The sequence below is a fragment of the Thermobia domestica genome, chromosome 12 (genome assembly GCF_964235325.1).
Source record: "Thermobia domestica chromosome 12, izTheDome1.hap1.1, whole genome shotgun sequence".
Lineage (NCBI taxonomy): Eukaryota > Metazoa > Arthropoda > Insecta > Zygentoma > Lepismatidae > Thermobia > Thermobia domestica.
Genome location: NC_137465.1, coordinates 75,853,490 through 75,871,718, shown reverse-complemented (window position 1 = coordinate 75,871,718; position 18,229 = coordinate 75,853,490). Strand labels below are relative to the sequence as shown.

The window sequence follows — 18,229 nt, the reverse complement described above, 5'->3', positions numbered from 1 at the left end:
TAATAGATCCAGCAACTGAAACAAATCTAATCATTCAGACAGACCCGATGGCTTGGAAGTAGCTGAAATGTCAGTACTACAGCATTTTAATCTACCAAGTCATCAAATGTAATTTTACGTTTATTCATCTTCTCATACTAGAAGAAATACAGCAGTTTTGGCCACTCTGCACAAAAAAGATTTAACAGAACACTGTTTGGGTCAACGGTATTTCTTATATTCTACAGGGAAAGTTTTTCGGACCCGCTTGACTAAAGTTTGACTAACCGTTATAAGAAATTCATATAAGTTATTAGTTCTATAAATCAATGGGTTTATATTCTTATAGAACTTGCAGTTATCTTTGAGTGCAAAGTGTCGACACACACATATGATCACATCAAGCGAGGTAGGTAACCATAGATTTAGTGAGAAGAAAGCGCAGAATCGTGTTTCTAGAATCACGTGTCAAAATTAAATAAACGTTAATGAAAAATTAGTTGAACGTCCTACGTATAAGTCCTTTAGGAATTAGATTTCTCGGCTTTCGGCATCTATTGCCATTTAGTCCGTCACGTTTGAGGGATGACGTCCGTCGGCAAGCGCACTACCTTGGGAAAGGAAAGGAATAAAGGATTGGGGAAGAAAGGAAGCGGTCTGAGACCTAGAAGTTAGGTACTACCCCTGCATTTGCCTGATGTGAATGAGGAAAACCCAGGAAAACCTCATTCAAGATGGCTGTCGTGAAAAAGCTTTTTACACTTTTTCGACCGAGTGTCCCACAGGGAATCGAACCCGGGACCGCTCGCACAACTCCTTTAGGCTAAAGGAGACAGACAATTAATTAAAGTTAGCTTGCTAGTTAGTTTCAATTATTTTTAACGGTAATCGAACCCCAGACTACATACACCAAAGGCGCACACGCTACCCACTAGACCAGCAGGAAAGGATAGAACTATATTAAGTGTCATACAAATTCTTCGTGTGTATGATGATGTTTCGTCTTCTTCAGATTTGTTCGTGTCTCACCGAGCCCGCGTCTGACTGATTCCAAATTACAAAAGTCAACCAGTTTCAACCGTACTTCCTAATACAACGTTTGTTCCAATCCCAACAGGCAAGAATTGGCTGTAGTCAAATAGATACTCTTTTCTAAATCCGGAGTTCAATTTTCGGCGGAAGCTCGTGTGGTTCGGATCCCACGTTACGCTGTAGGTCCATGTGTCATATGGCCTCGTTACAGAACGGGATGCTAAACTCAAATCAACTGCTACGACTAATAATATATATTGTAGAAAGGGCTCTGCATACCATTTTCTTCATAAGAAAATTATCTTCATGTCAAACAGAACAAACATGTATACAAAACAATAAACATTCAGTAAAACCTTCAGAAGTATTCAAAAATTTTAATAAAAGGATTTGATAAATGTCCTTCCACCATAAATAGGTTCTAGCAAGCGAAGTGTGCTATTTTTGACATTTTATATGACATTAAATGTGAGTGACTACATTTGTTAATGTTGACGTTACTTTTCTTCCTGAAATATATACAAAGGAAAAATATTTCTTCACCTAAAATACAGCATGTAGTAATAATGTAATTAGGTATGGTGATTTATAGGCAAATCAGGAAGCAGAAGTTGGTTCAATAAACCATTCCCTGTTTTTATCGCTAGTTTCGTCATTTGTAACGATAATTTTAAAACTGTGGAAGTTGAAACTTACGCTGACATCTTCAAGATTTAAAATTCTTAATATATTTCCGATTCTATCGAATCAAATTCAAGTTATATATTTGAAGATGAAGTGTCCGTACCTAAAGGACAAATTTTTCCTAACTTTCAATACCCTGCACGTCATTGTAGTTTACTTTATTATAATTATTGTTTAATTTATTCAGAGTTTGTCACATTATCTTCGACATTGATAGGTACAGATGGTGATCAGAAAAATGGAAACACCTGAATGAAATTGGAACTTACCAGATTAATATGGTGTCGGGCCACTTTTTCGCCTTCAGAACAGCCTTGATGCGACGTGGGATGGAGGCATAGAGGTCGTGAATGGTAGCAAGTGGAATTTTACACCATTACTCGTGCAGGGCATTGGCCAGTTCTGTGAGAGAGGATGGAGGTGGAAATCGTCGCCGGAGTCGTGTTTCCAAGACAGACCACAGATGTTCAATTATGTTGAGATCTGGGTATTGGGCGGGCCAGGGGAGGTGTTGAACTTCATCCCGATGTTCCTCAAACCACGCTGCAACAACGCCAGCTGCGTGAATGGGTGCATTATCATCCTGGAAGATGGTGTCATTGTCCGGGAACAACATCCGGACCATAGGATGCAAGTGGTCTCCTAAAATTGCGACATAATCGTTGGCAGTGATTCGTCCGCTAACTGTGACCACAGGACCCAATGAAAATCATGATATGGCGGCCCACAGCAACACCGAGCCGCTGCCATGTTTCACAGTTGGGCGGAGACACTGCAGATCATAAGCTTCTTTGGGCGTTCTCCACACATAAACACGGCCCGTGGTTGAGAATAGGGTGAAGGATGACTCATCCGACCATATCACACGTTTCCAGTCCTCAACGGTCCAAGTTGCATGGTCGCGGCACCATTTGCGGCGTGCGAAAGCGTTATGGTCCCTGATGACACGTTTAGCCCGTGCAACACGACCCCGTAAGTTTATGTCATGTAATTCGCGGCGGACTGTGATTGTCGAAACAGGGTGGGGGAGGTGCTTATTGAGTTCCTCCGTTACTTGCTCCGCAGTGGCACGACGGTTCTGCGTGACAATGCGCTTTAATACCCGGCGTGACCTGTCACTCATGATTTTCTTCCGCCCACTGTTCCGCTTCCCCGATGTGGTTTTCCCGTGTGTTGTGTAAGCCGTCATCACCTTCGACACTGTCCCACGCGACACACCTAACACAGTAGCCACTGCCGTCACAGTCACTCCACATAACCGCGCACCAACAATTTGCCCTCTTTGAAAATCTGAGAGGTCTCCCATTTTACACTACCTCCGTCTGCTGCAGCCATTGGACACTGCTGTTCCACTGCGTCTAACGTAGTATGGAGACCGACCTAACCCACACAGCAATGAAATATTTTCAAAACGTTTCTAAAACGTACCATCATTTTCCTTCAGAAAATGTATCCTACTTCCCTTAAGGAAATATATTCCATATGTTGTTGAAAACATTTTCCAAATAATACTGAAAATATTTTCGCAATATACTTAAAAACGTTGTAGAAATATTTTATACGCCGTTAGAAAAGTTTTCCAAAGAATGTTTTCTGTACCATTTCCACACATTACTGAAAATGTATTTAAAACGTTTTATACGATGTTAACGGGATGGTTTTTAAAATGTTTCGCATGGAATATTTTAAAATCATTTGCCAATAACACTGAAAATCATTTGTCTAAAATAAAGAAATGTTTTCTAAATATTTTTACAATGTATTGGGTACTTAGTTGAAATGTTTTCTGAAGATTTCTAATCCATTTTTAACAAAAATTAATGTTCTGTAAAATAATAATTTTAAAATATTTTTCACTCATACCAAAAAATATTTTCTATACATGACAAAAAATATTTAGTGAATATTTTCTGCACATCACAGAAAACATTTAGAGAAAATTTTCTGTGCATGACAGAAAATATTTAGAGAACATTTTCTGTACATGACAAAATATTTAGAGAATATTTTCTGTACAAGACAGAAAATATTTAGAGAATATAAGGTAGACATATCAAAAACATTTTCAAATTAATTTCCTTGGTGTTTTGTAACAGTAGAAAATGTTTAGAAAATATTAAACTAGTTTCAAATATGAATTTGTGCTAAGAAAGAAAATATTTACGATTCATTTTTCAAATAGCAATTGATATGTTTTTGATTGGTTATTGTACGTAGTTTCAGAAAGTACTTAAAATACTTTCTAACAAATTCTGGTTTTCACATAGAATATTTTAATTTTTTTCTGAATATTTTTTCATTACCACGATAACACCTACAGTTTGAAATACATTTCTTTCTTCAGAACTGCATACTGAACAGTTTTCCAACTCTTGTGAGTTAAAATATCTGGATTTTATTTTTACAAATTAATGGGGTGGTAGAAGTCTGTGTATGTTGGAACCGGTTTAGAACACACGGAAACTTCTATCATCACATAAATTTGTGGAAATAAATTCTAGTATTCTAATTTATAGGTTGAAGAAAGAAATGTATTTCAAACTGTAGGTGTTATGGTGGTAATGACGAAAAAATATTCAAAAAGAATTTAAAATATTTCTCTGCGAAAACCAGAATATGTTAAAAAATATTTTAAGTACGTTCTGAAACTACATACAATAACAAATCAAAAACATATCAATTTTTGAAAAATAAATCGTAAATATTTTCTTTGTTAGCACAAATTCGTCTGAAACTAGTTTAATATTTTCTTAACATTTGCTACTGCTACAAAACACCAAGAAAAGTAATTTAAAAATGTTTTTGATGTCTACCTTATATTCTCTGAATATGTTCTATCATGTACAGAAAATATTTTCTAAATATTTTGACATGTACCCGGAATCCCTTAATATTACAAGGCGACACCACAGGGGGCACTGTGCTGTATAAGTGGAGAAAAATAAATTATCTCGGACACACTACATTATATCAATGCCAATATTCATTGAAAAATGATATGGAGGAACAATAACAATCGGAACAAATCACATGCATTTTGTGAAAAGTATTCTTAATGGAACTCCTAAAAAAATGCTATAGTACAGTTTCTTACAAAAGTATTAAAAATATACGAAACTTACAAACACGTGTATATAGTGAGTTTTTCTTATAAAGAATCACTATAAAACGTGATCATATCACTATGAAACCAATTTATTGCACCATGACTCTTAACACAAGGACGACGTGGACCACTCAGATGTTCACAGTCGAGGTGTCTTAATTGTGCTCTTCGTTGTATGTTTTACACAACACTAAAACAGCTATTGTAGTACGTAGAATAAATGACAGAGCACAAGAAAGACATCCCAGGTATCAACATGTGAGTGGTTCATGTCGTTCTTGTGTTAAAAGTCATGATGAAATAACTTGAATATAAAGAAATCAGCTCTACTAAGTTAAAGTACATAATTACAAAAGGAAAGAAAATGCAAGAATGGACTAAGATTTGAACCTGTAACTTCAACTTACTGTGTCGATGCATTAACCACTAGGCTACTCACCGTTTCCGAATAGTCATTCATTCTACCACTCCTGAAGTCAGTGCTCAAGCAACCAGACCGCATTGACTATACCGCAACTTGTGAAGTACTTGGGCAACCAGTGTCTATACTACAGAACCCCACTGGTGGTAAGATTTATAGATGATAAATGGGGAAAATAACTTATTTTATATTATGTAAATATTTAATGCGATATACAATCAATTATTTCCTTGAGTTATCGTATATAATAGAGAAATTATCCTTAAAATGATCTACATTCCACCATCCTACATTACTTTTGATTACATAACAAACCGAAAGCCAAATAAAGGAATGAACCTTTAAAAGAGAATACATAAAATAAAATCCTGTAGATTTATTGAGAATAATTACAGTAATAATTACTTAATTTTACATTAAGTATACATTTGTAGTACACTATATATTTAATGTGAATACATAAACAAAAAGTCTATATTAATTTAAGTCTACTAATTGCATACCGTACATTATAATAGTTTGAAAAGTATATACACCTCATCAGTATATCAATTTTAACAAGTGTTATATAACATTTTTTTTTAAAAAACACTCTTACTTTGTAAGAAAAGCTCGAACAGAGTTGCACCTTACAAACTCTTCCCCACACCCTAGTATTGTAGTTCAGAATGTGACTGTACCAATCACCGAAAACCAAGCAGCAGAATCATGCGTTTACTTACGTCCCCCCTCCCCTCAACACATACAAAATAAGTTAAACTATTTCTTGAAAAGTTCTCTGTCATCTTCATCTAAGAATATATTTAACGATACGAAGTAGGTATATTATACATTACTTTAGAGTCTGAAGTCTGATTTAACTGCCATAAATTAAAACTAAACATAATATGCACGCAAATTAACTTAAATGAGTACCATACGCATCACACGAAGCGAGCTATGCCAATAAAAAAAATCACAGTCAATAAGAATTAATTACACCTTCAGTCTAGATTTTTAAATTGGTGTTATGTTGACGCTATGAATTTTGGGCTTCCTACACTAAATGTGTCTATGCCAAACTCTCTCTATATAAAACGTTTTTCGTCAAATCTGCAAATTGAGCAAGCCGCGCGCTAATAATGGAAGGCTGATGATAGTTCATCACATAGGAAGACACTTTGAAATGCTAGGTGAGTCACAACACTTTCTTCCTTTTTCTGGGATTCATCCTTACTTACAGTCAAATTTGGTACCGTCTATGTAGTACCTGTGTGTGGCGTATCTTGAAATCATCTCGGTTGATAGCCTCCAAACGAAGTGGACTCCTAAAATAAAGCAATTGTTGTAAAATTACTATTTGTAGCATGTGTGGCAAAATTTAAAAACAAAAGATATCTCAGAATCAAGGTTAAGTCAAACGAAGCGTTTTATGCGTTTTTTTAATATATATATATCTTACCTCAGGCTATCCAAAACACTAAAACATTGTTTCCTATACTTTTGAAAGTTATATACTAAATATCTTAATAACTGCCACTCAAATTTGGTACGCTGAATAAAGTTATAGTGTAGATAAAGAATTGAAACTATGATCCAAACTTAAAATAATGATATTACAGAACACAATAAACTTAACTTAGGATGAAAATGGAAACTGTAGATGCATGAGTATTACTGAGCGAAGGAAGGAAAGTAACTCAGCTGGGTTACGAGTTTAACAGAGTTCATACACAGAAATCATTCGGTGGTTTATATTTCCAGCTTCGACTTAAGAGATAAAGAAGATAAGCTCACTTTAAACAGTTAAAAAGAAAAAAAACTTTTAAAAGATTTAATTTATTCTGAATTTTTGTTCAGTATTTGTAAATAAATAATGTAGAAAACCGACACAGAGCTTGCCCGCTGGACTCTGGCGCCCTAATCCCAACTCCGCTCTTTGCATGCCTGCCATAAAATAATAGAGATAAGTGCAGATTAAGGGTAGCTTAATATTTACATTTTTTAAACGATACTTACAGTATGGCGCTAAATTCGTCGTACAAAAGCAGAGGAGTGTTTCCTGAGAGTAAAACAAACAAAAAAGTTCCAATAAACTTAGGGCGAAAAGCCCATCGTTCACGTGTTATAGGCTGCCGAAAACATGAAAAAAAATCAATTCTAAAGGTCCACAGCTCCAAAACTATGGGACCTACCAAAGTCGGGTCAAGACTTCACTTAGGAACTAGTATGTGCTCTATCTAAAAATACATGTTTTAGAATCCTAAGGAATCACCCCTTTGCTTTTGTACACCGAATTTAGCACCATACTGTATAAATTAATAAGGTAGAACTATATGTGGTCCTTCTCACTATGCTCACTTATATATATCTTAAAGGCTAGTGATAAATAACACCAGCCCTCTGCTCCTATACCACCTTGTGATACCGGAGCAGGACGTTTGGACGCAAAGCCGTATATCTAAATAGGTTAATCTACTTAAATGGGTTATAATGCATTTCAAAAATAGAAACCGGATGATTACGTACTAAAAGCCTTAAAAATAGGCACTAATATCACTAAAACTCTTAAAAAAAAAACTGCACAACCTAAAATTAAGAAGTTCGGAAAGGTTAAATTTGATGCAAATTTTCTTTAAAATGTCATCTTCAAAACTCTAAATTTTCCTACGTTATAGTCCTATGGCAGTCACTAAAAGTCTCAGTTGCAACAAATGCTTAATTTAGTTCTATTTTTTGTATAATGCAGAAAAAATGGGTCTAATTATTTTGTTTTTAGAATGATATATCCTAATTTCAGGAAAATCGGAGATAATGGACTGCAGAATTTTTTTTCAGCATTAATCTGTATTGGGCTAAAATAAAATTTGCTGTAGGCATCCTACAACACCCCAAAGTTAACTTCTGTGAAGTTATCTTTACAATATCTCTAACGTAAAGGATATTCATAACTTCATAGCAATTCATAACACTGCATTACTGCTTATTACTACGTATTTGCAACACATAATTGGAAAGGAAACAACAGTGAAACAAGAAGTAAACAGTGAAATCTAATATACCTATTGAATAATTTACTTTGTCTTATGTTACAATTACCATGACGGAATTATGGGCCAAATCCAGCATTATTCTGCAATGTCAACAGTTTCAAAATTCTGCACGGCGAATTCTTTCATCAGCTTGAATATATTTTCTCCTTTCAGTTCAGTTGATTTTGAGTTTAACGTCCCGTAAACAGCGAGGCTATACAAAACGTGAACCTACTGATTAACGGGGAATCCGAACGACGACGTGAGCTCTCGTCGGGAATTTTCTCCTTTTCTTGGGCGGATCGTCTTCTCGAAGCATTGCCTCGTGTCCTGCTTCTCTTTTTTCCTTCGAAATGCATCAATAAAGCGCCAAATCAACCAATGTCGTTCCTTTACGTTCGATATATTATAAAGAACAAAAGTTTGTTTATTTTGGGGTGTCATTGGCTGCCTGCAGTAAATTTTATTTGACCCATTCTTCCTATTTAAATGTATAGTTAGTGCCTATTTCTATGAAAGTTTATTAATATTATAGTCTCAACTTTCTATTAATACAATAGTCTCAACTATATGGTTTAATGGGCATATCGAATAATAATAATAATAAAACATTCAATAAATACTCACTTCCTGAACTACCCAATACATAGCATAAAGAACACCATTTTCATTCCAAAACCAGCTCGTATTCATTTTTTCTGATCTCTCGGAACAGGTCAATACTTAATAAACATCTCTTATGTTTTGTACCATGTGTTTTAATAATCTATTATGGAAAAAGAAAATGAAAAATTAAAATATGTACAGTATTTTACAAATTTTAAGTCACATCTTTGTAGTAAGTAAAAATTAATGAGAAACTTCAGTTGTTTTTAACTTAAATTAGATGTCCTTATTAGATATCTGGTGCCTTCCATTTCAATTCAGGCAAATAAATAAATAAATAAATAAAAAAATAAAATTGTACCATCACCATCTCTGATATTGTTCAAACTTTTATTTATAGGAACTAAACATGTTTTAATTTTGGGACCTCTTTTTTTTTTTTTTTTTTTTTTTTTTGTCGGAAAAAAATTCCCGCCAAGTAATGGGCCATCAAGGACGGGGAGTACAATTCACGAATTGTAGAAAACATGGAAAATGGTCAAATTCGGAGCCTCACAATTCAGCTATGGAGACATGTAGTTATAATTCTTGTTGTGGTATGTACATAGGGATATGAATAAACTATAGTTTATTTCAGTTTGTTTTGCGCATGCGTATCTTTTTGTACATAAATTAACAAATAAACGTAAGTTTATGTGAAAAGTCGAAGTTTGTGCTTTTTTAAGCACTTCCGGTTCGAATTTTAAATTCCGTTTTCACGGTTGGTAAGACGTAGTTACCCGCTTTCCCCCCCGCCCAAAAAAGTATCGCTTCTGTGTGCAACCGTTTTATCGCAAAAAATTCGAGAAATCGACAAATTTTCAAAAATCGCCATTTTCTCAAAAACATCATAATTTAAAATTCTTAAATTTTGTCAGATGGTTCAACTGTACATGAATAATAAACACACCAAATAGCATTCTCGACCAATGCTTCATGAACGAACTACTGCCATTTGAAGTTAGCGAACTTTCGTTAACTTTGAAGTCACAGTTGGCAATAGTGAAAACAATGAAAGTGCAACAAAGAAAGTGTAAAAAAATGCTACCGCAAAGCATCGTGTAAAATTTCAAGATACAAATTCTACTTTACTGCATGTGGACTTCGCTTAAACTGGACTGTTATTCTGCAAAGGGAAGTTCAGAGTGATCACTGGAGAAACGAGCAAATTTCCTTCTTTACGGGAGTGATATATTATTATGAAACAACTGAGAATTTGCTGTAATAAGCGACGACAAAACATACGATTCGGCCCGTACTCATAGCCATGAATAAGATTCTAAAAATAGTCGAAGAAAAGCGAAAATATAAGTTATAGAAAATGGTTCGAATACGTGAAAATAAGTGTCTACAATTTACCAAACCGTTTCAGTGATTTCTGATGGTGCTGCATTCCAATTTAAAAATTGCTTTCAGATGTCCAAAACGCAGACAGGTCCGATAAAGCAGTGGCTTTTCAGTGAAACCGGCCGTGGTAATGGTCTCTGCGACGTATTGGGGAGAGGGGGGATAAGGATATGGCAACATGGCAAAACGAAAAATACATTCACAGTATTAAACCTGCAGAAGAGAAATGAAAATGAAATGAAATCTTGTCGATAGTCAAAAAACATTTATATTCACTTCTCTTATTCTCTTCTGGAAACCTGTACCCTGTTGAAGAATCATGTGAAAACAAAGAAAAAAAATGAAATGAAATATTGGAGTTTTACGTCCCACGTTTATGCCGGTTAGGCTAAAGGAGACGGTGATGATGACTAATGAATGAAATGGTGGAATGAAGAAAGTGGGAGGAAACGGGAGAACCCCGAGAAAACCCACGCACACGGTGTTTGTCCACCACAAAGTTCACTTGGCGGGGGCTGGGATCGAACCCAGGACCCCAAGCACCAGAGCTGAACGCTCTACCACTGAGCCACCGCGGCCCCTAAACCTGCAGAAGAATTCGTGAGTATAGTGCAAGTACCAACTCCGGGTATTACTCTCGTCTTGTTGTCAAGAACCGAATTCGACAATTAACCCCCCCCCAAAAAAAAGTGGGAAAGTGTGCGACCGGTAACTGGTATTTGCCGAAGTCATCTTTGGCTTTTATTGCACTAACGGGTCATCATGGACTAACTTCAAGCTTTTCCCAAAATCGAGCTTCTGCAATTGAAAGTGTAGATTTAAGAAATCTGCAAAAATGAACTTTTGTTACATACATATATGATAACCAGTGATGGATAGCAGAAATACTATCAATAAATCATAAATTACATGAAATTGAAGTGTTCTTTGTGTTTCCAGGAGGCGCGGTGGCTCAGTGGTAGAGCGTTCACCTCCGGTGCTTGGGGTCCTTGGTTCGATCCCAGCTCGCGCCGTGTGGACTTTGTGGTGGACAAACACCGTGCTCATGGGTTTTCTAGGGGTTCTCCCGTTTCCTCCCACTTTCTTCATTCCACTATTTCACTCATTTCTCATAATCACTCATTTCTCATAACCACAGGAGTGAAGTAAAGCTATATTAGATGTAAGGCATAGTTGGGATATAAAATCTTTGCACTACCCTCGGTTACGTGCATATCCACCGTCGCTGACATGCCCGCTCCATACGGAATGACAGTGTGAATATAAGTAATTACTGTCAGTGCACACTGCACAGCATAGATGTTCATTTTACTTCGACCTCACTCATCCTCGCCCTCGCAGTAGCAGTTGGCCCTCGCCCTCGCGCGCCCTCACCCTCGCTGTCGAAACTTGTCCTCGCCCTCGCCGTCGAAGCTTGTCCTCGCCCTCGCGCACCCTCGCCCTCGCGGCCAAAACTTGTCCTCGCCCTCGCGCACCCTCACCCTCGCCATCGAAGCTTGTCCTCGCCCTCGCGCACCCTCACCCTCGCTGTCGAAGCTTCTCCTCGCCCTCGCCCTTTTCGTCGAAGCTTTTCCTCGCCCTCGCCATCGAAGCTTGTCCTCGCCCTCGCGCACCCTCACCCTCGCGATAGGTGTTGTCCATTATCCTCGCTCGCCCTCGCCTTCGTGCTCAAAACTTTTCCTCGCCCTCGCGCACCCTCGCCCTCATATCATTGAGGGTGAGGGTAATTGAGGGTGAGGAGGCCTCGAGAGGGCCTCCTTCGTGAGGATCAGAGCATCAATTATTCAAACTATTTGTTGAATTATTTCCTTATCGTCAGTGGCGGATCCAGGGGGGCGATCGGGGCGGTCGCTCCCCCCCAGAAGAGGAAACTTCTTTATTTTATATATACAAATAAAACGCATCCCAGAGTTTGGAGCTCTTAAAAGTAGCTCTAAGTAGTAGTATTACAACCCACCACCCCCACCAGAAGTCCGTCCTAACCGGCATAACCATGGGACGTTAAACTTAAAGATTTCATTTCATTTCATTTCATTTCAACAATACTTAGAATCACTCCACACTCCAGTTATCCCAAATAATCCTAAAACCTAGAATTATGTTGAATTCACTAAATTTTATTGTATATACAAAATTGTATATGTACACCCCTGAACTCGTATATTACACTGCAAAACAATGCCGCAACTTTGACGTGGGAGACCCGGGTTCGATTCCTGGCGGGAGCTCATGTGGTTCGTATTCTACGTTAATCGGTAGGTTCACGTCTCATATAGTCTCACTGCTGAAGGGATATTAAAAAAAATCAAAGCAAATATTCCTTACTATTAGAAAAAAGAAAAGACATTTCAGGAACTGTCGATTTTTGTGCAATTACCGAATAAGTTGTGAAGAGTGTTTCTTCCAGACACGTTTTTTTTTGGGGGGGTACTGCCCCCCGAAGCTCTGAGGGCCTCCCCCGAAGGAGACCAAAATAATACGTCTATAATATAATAATGAATAGAATAGTACCTGCAGTGCCGCCCCGGGATACTAAGTGTGCCCTTCCCCCCAGAACATTGTTTCTGAAAGAAACACTGCTTATGAAGGACTTCTTTTTCTGCGAAATGTTATCTCAATTAGTTCCAAAGCGGCTGACTAACATATCGAACCCTTGTAAGAAGAAATGAATATGAAAGTACACTCGGATAGGTTAATTTTGGAGCCATTTTTCGTGGCAATTAAAACGCAACTCCTGTAGCTTTCTTAACTGCACGGGAAGACAACTAATACGTACTCACGGAACGGCAAATATTTTATGGCACCATTTTCATTCTATAAACCTTAATACATACAAAAACTTTATATTTCCAAATGAAACTATATAGCGACATTAATGGGTCATTTCAAAAGAGTGGGGGGGTAACTGTCCCCCTTTGCCCCCCTAATCGCCGCCCATGCTATGATGTGTGGCACATTTGTGCGAAATTAATAATAATATGATTAAACTGTTTACCCACAACAAAATTCTGCTCGTTTTGCTGAAGTGGCTTTTCCTAAGTTTTATATGTTTCATATATCCTACAGTTTTTTCAGGCCTTTTTTTTTAATTTGTCCAAATTTATATTTCTTCTTTTACCACACAATCGTTCAATACTTGCACTATAATATTTACAATCAGTATATCATCCTGTAACGTATTTTATTCCTAATAAAATCATTGAACAACACAACATACAAACCCTATCTCACTGGCTTGCGCGCGAACCTTTGGTGCATGGGTTCCTGGGGAAAATTCCGAGTGGGAGAACATTGAACGACAGTGGATCGAATTCCGCGTTAAACCTATAGGTCCAATTCTCATATAGCCTCGCCGACGAATGAGGACGCTAAACGGCAATCAGTCAACAGTTGCAAATTTCGGCTACATAAACAACTTATGTCTTGTGGAACTTATTAAATTTATTTTGTTAAAGCAGCTCTTTTAACAAAATTTCAGTATTAACATGTCAGATATTTCTATTTAAGAACTAGAAAAAACATATTATTTATTTTGTAACTAAATGATAGCTCTACCCACGTAAATTATAAAAGCAGAAACAACGAAAATCGATACAATAGTGACTGACATTATTTTAACAAATATCGATTCAGATAATAGTTTGGGCTGTCACAAAACTATGAAAAGTTAAAAATTCCGATTAATTGTAACAACTTTATCAGTGGTGGACATTGGAGGAGGATGTATGCTATTAATCAGCCCATTTCATGGGCATCCAAACTCACGAGCCCAACGCTCGCTAGCTCGGCATTCGCGCTCAACCGTTCTCGGGTACAATAATTAAGCGCTACCCCGAGCGCCAATGAAATAAGTCAGCGCGAGTCCAACTGAGGGAAGTGAGCCCGAGCACGATTCCCAAAGGAATAAATGAGCGAGAGCCCAGTTGAAAAAAATGAGCCCGAGTCCGAGAGAGTCCAGAGCAAAATGGCCATCTATGAACCAAAGTCATTCCATCAAGTCTTTTTCCATCTGATCTACTGCATTCTGATGGTTCTCTCATTGATTATGTTTGTTCAGATATCAGCGCTCTTGTCATTTACTGCTGAATGACGTGAGTGACTATCTGTCTGTCTACCAACACTCTTTAAACATGACAGTGTAGTAGACACTTCTTATCTAAAACGTCTCCAGCACAGGGAGGGCAACAATGAGGCACACTTATTTCTTAATGTAGCACTATTTCTACCCGGAAACTTTCATGGGAAAAATCAAATATTATTCTTATTTGCATTATTATTTTTAATAATTATGTAAGTACACACGATAAATTGTCTACTGCAATTAATTGAAAGGAAAAATACGATTAATGTATAACCTTGCTATGACACTAACTTTTCATCTAGGGGACATGGCAGATGATATTTTAATTTTGCCTCTCTCCAAAAGAGGTCAAACAGCAAACTCCAAAACAGTTGCTTTTAAGGAAGCTTGTCCTCCTCCCTCGCGTGCCCTCATTCTCCTGAAGGAAGTTGTCTCTAGCCATCGTGCACCCTCGCTCCCGCAGTAACACTTGGCCCTCACCCTCGTTCACCCTCGCCCTCTTCGTCGAAGCTTTTCCTCGCCCTCGCGCACCCTCACCCCCGCCATCGAAGCTTGTCCTCGCCCTCGCGCATCCTCACCCTCGCCGCCGAAACTTGTCCTCGCCCTCGCGCACCCTCGCCCTCGCGTCACTGTGGGCGAGGGAACTTGAGGGTGAGGATGCCCTCGAGAGGGCCACCCTCGCGAGGGTGAACATCTCTGCTGCACAGCATATTGAAATGAATCTTGAGTAACAGTGAAAGCATTGTATGTGTTAGTGGGGTTAAGTTCCAAAGTTGGTCGTTCGTATCTAGTAAAATTTTGAAAATTTACCGGCATGAAATAAATTTGCTTGTTCGTGTGCTTCATAATGTATTATGAAAGCGAAAGTTGTGTTTATGTTCTTATATAAACGGTTTTAAGCATGGAACTATTTGTCAAGCGCAGGGAACTACTTGGCACAAGGTTACTTCATGGTAGGATTATGGGAATGTAATGAGCATTTGTTTTTGAAAACATTGCTGGTGATAATCAGGAAAAGCCATTAAAAGTAAGTAAGTCATGGCTCAATAAACCTAAAAATAAATTGTAGAGAATGTGGTAAGCAAATAACTATAAAGAAACGTGGAGAAAGATATATTGTTTACTGTAACGGTAAGTGACATAACGAACAAGGCAGCAATTTTCTAGAACACAGGCCCCTCTTCCCATTTAACTGTAATAAAAACAGAAAACAACGTGCCCTGCGGGGCACTAATCCGTCTCCACTCGCTAACGGTCACTCGGCATTATTATGTGAATTAAATGTAAAACTTTGGTAAAGAAAGGAACCAATTATTACACTTTTAGCCAAAACCTAGGCGGACGACCAACTTCTGAATAACTGCCTGTTAGTGTGTTATTCCACTATCATCGTTTATGCGCATAACCCCCGTCGCTGACGCGCCTGCTCCCTACGGACGCACTCTTGTCACTCGGGTTTTCGTGCTGCACTCCTGCCCTGTCTCAGTTAGATAGCACTTGTGCTTTTCAGTGGCCACCTAGCACAAACTGGTTTGTGTTTTATGCACGGGTTAATTTACAACGCCCGCCCCAGCAGGTATACTCACTCAGAAAGGAGAAATTACACATTAATAATTTTATGAAAATGGATCAAAACTTACCTAACCTTAAGCTAACCTCTACCCTACCCTACTTATTTTCTTAACTATTACCTCTAATTTTATTTAGTTAATTTATTTTAAAGTGAAAATAGTAGCGGTTACCACGAAAGCACTACAAGACACGCTCCAACTGTGCATCGATAAGTAGGGCCCTTTGAAAAAATATAGTAGGGTAATAGTTAAGAACAGCTACTTCTCATCTCCCGTGCACGAGGATACATCTTACTGTTGCACTACCTAAACACCCTAAGTACAAGGGCAAAAACTCAGTCTATTACCTACTTTTTAACATCCTAGATAGTCAATGAATAATTCCTGAAAGTAGGGCGTTTTTCGTCCTCCCCTAAATGGGAAGTACGGCTCCTTAACTATAACCTAATTAGAGATTACAGAATCAATCAACTTTCTAAGAAACTTTTCTCCATGAGTAAAAGAAACCCGTTTTTGCTATTTCAAACATATTTGTCAATAATTACGTATATTCCTAAAATCATCACTTGAGGTACAAAAAGGAAATATAAATTGTAAAAAAAAGTTGGGGTTCATGTATTAATTAAATCTTCATATTTTAAAGACAAAACAAAGAAATATATACATACCTTCCACGCCAAGTTCCTTGCTTACATCTGTCCATAATTTGTTCGCGACCTGTCGTTTGTCTGGATAAGCTTGATTCCACAACTTTATCAAAAGCACAATTCATTAAAGCATGAACAAGCATCTACTTCCATCTTCATTTTTATTTTATCTCCGCACCTTGCAACGTCGTCTGCTTTCACGCAAAACAAAATTGATTTCTCTCGTAGCGCTCAATTCCTCTACCAGCGTTGCCAGACTCACAGCTCGGAATTATTCCAAAACCTGATCGAAATTATGCTAGATTCGCTCAAATTATGCTAGATCCTCATAATTACTAATTCAGGAGTTTAAAAAAAACGAAGCTGAGATACGATAACGTAACTTAAAACATGCAGAGCGCAAGAATGTGTGGATCAGCGTTGCCAGAGCTACTGATTTTGCAGGAGATCTCCTACTTTTTCTACGTTCTACTGATCTACTGCGAAAGAAAATGAACAGTGAACAATCTCCTGCTTTTTCCTTACTTCGAGAAGTTAAAGAAATATATTATTATTAATATTGAATTTTCATTTTTTCCTTACATAAAAAGAGGAAATGTCTCTGTATGCATTCACAAAGCTCTCTAGAAGCATATAGTTATAGAGCTATATAATATGAATACAAGGATACAACTGTACGTCATCTTTTATATGTATGATGCTTGGCGATCTTTATGACTTACTGTAAGATTTGCGAGTAAGTGTTGTTTAGATTGGGACTTGGGTTGGAAGCAGGGTAAAAGTGAGGGGTATGCTGGGGGACGTCGTTACTCCACTTCCTAAATAATTACAGTAAATAAACATAGGCATGGAGGACGGCCTACGGCCTATCATGGATCACCCTACTATTTCAGAACCACTTTTACCCCTGGTTGGATCACTTCTCCACGATCGTCAGCTCTTATTTTGAAGTAATTATAATTCAAATTTATGTTTTGTATGTATTGTTTATTTTGAAATTAAAGTAATAATGAATTCTGGACCTCTTGTTTTGACCGCTGCCCCCTTAATAATGGCAAATTTTTTGGTCCCCCTTGATTTGCACTAAAATGCCCCCACTTTATGTGTCTACTGCTTTCTCCTGTTTTTTTATGTTCGAATCTTCTGCTTTTCCAACTGATCGGTCTGGCAACACTGGTGTGGATAGAACTCAATACTTCACGCACCAAAGCTTTAATTCAACTAAACTAGTGCAGTCGTTGCCAGACGCAATGGCGTATATATCGTATAAATGAATGCAAAGTGTGTTTTTTTTTTATTTTTTTTTTTTTACATATTTTGAAAGAAAATTACTTCGCAGCATAAGCGGAGTTTGGAATTGTCTGCCTGGGGGGGGGGGGGCAGATTTTTGGTCGGTCTCGGACCTTTAATTTCAGGAATAAAGATGGTAATGAAGTTAGAAATAAAGATGGTGAAGTTGTATAGCTCCGCCCATGCCTCGCAATTAAAGGATTAGAAAACCCTGGGTGGAGCCACAAAAAAAAAAAAAAAAAAAAAAGCCGTTTCTAACTTACTTCGGAAAATAAGACTGCCTGTATGGTTTACCGACTATATGATGAATCAATGGAAGAAGATACATTTCTGCCGTTCTTTTTCTCCCCACGACCAACTTCTTTCTCATCTCCAGGTTTTACGGTTTTTTGATAAACTTGCTGAAATTATGCTA

The 18,229-nt window shown here is 37.6% G+C and overlaps 1 protein-coding gene and 1 long non-coding RNA gene across 4 annotated transcripts in view; one reads left to right on the top strand and one right to left on the bottom strand.

The window, feature by feature from the left end:
• Positions 1-18,229, top strand: part of c12.2 (von Willebrand factor A domain-containing protein c12.2) — a 1,756,568-nt gene that overhangs the window by 270,051 nt on the left and 1,468,288 nt on the right. The window lies entirely within an intron of this gene.
• LOC145666516 (uncharacterized) lies at positions 5,571-16,797 on the bottom strand. Its single transcript, XR_014127762.1, has 3 exons — positions 16,546-16,797; positions 8,861-8,999; positions 5,571-6,529 (listed from the first exon to the last, which is right to left on the bottom strand). It is a non-coding gene; the product is annotated as an uncharacterized LOC145666516 (long non-coding RNA).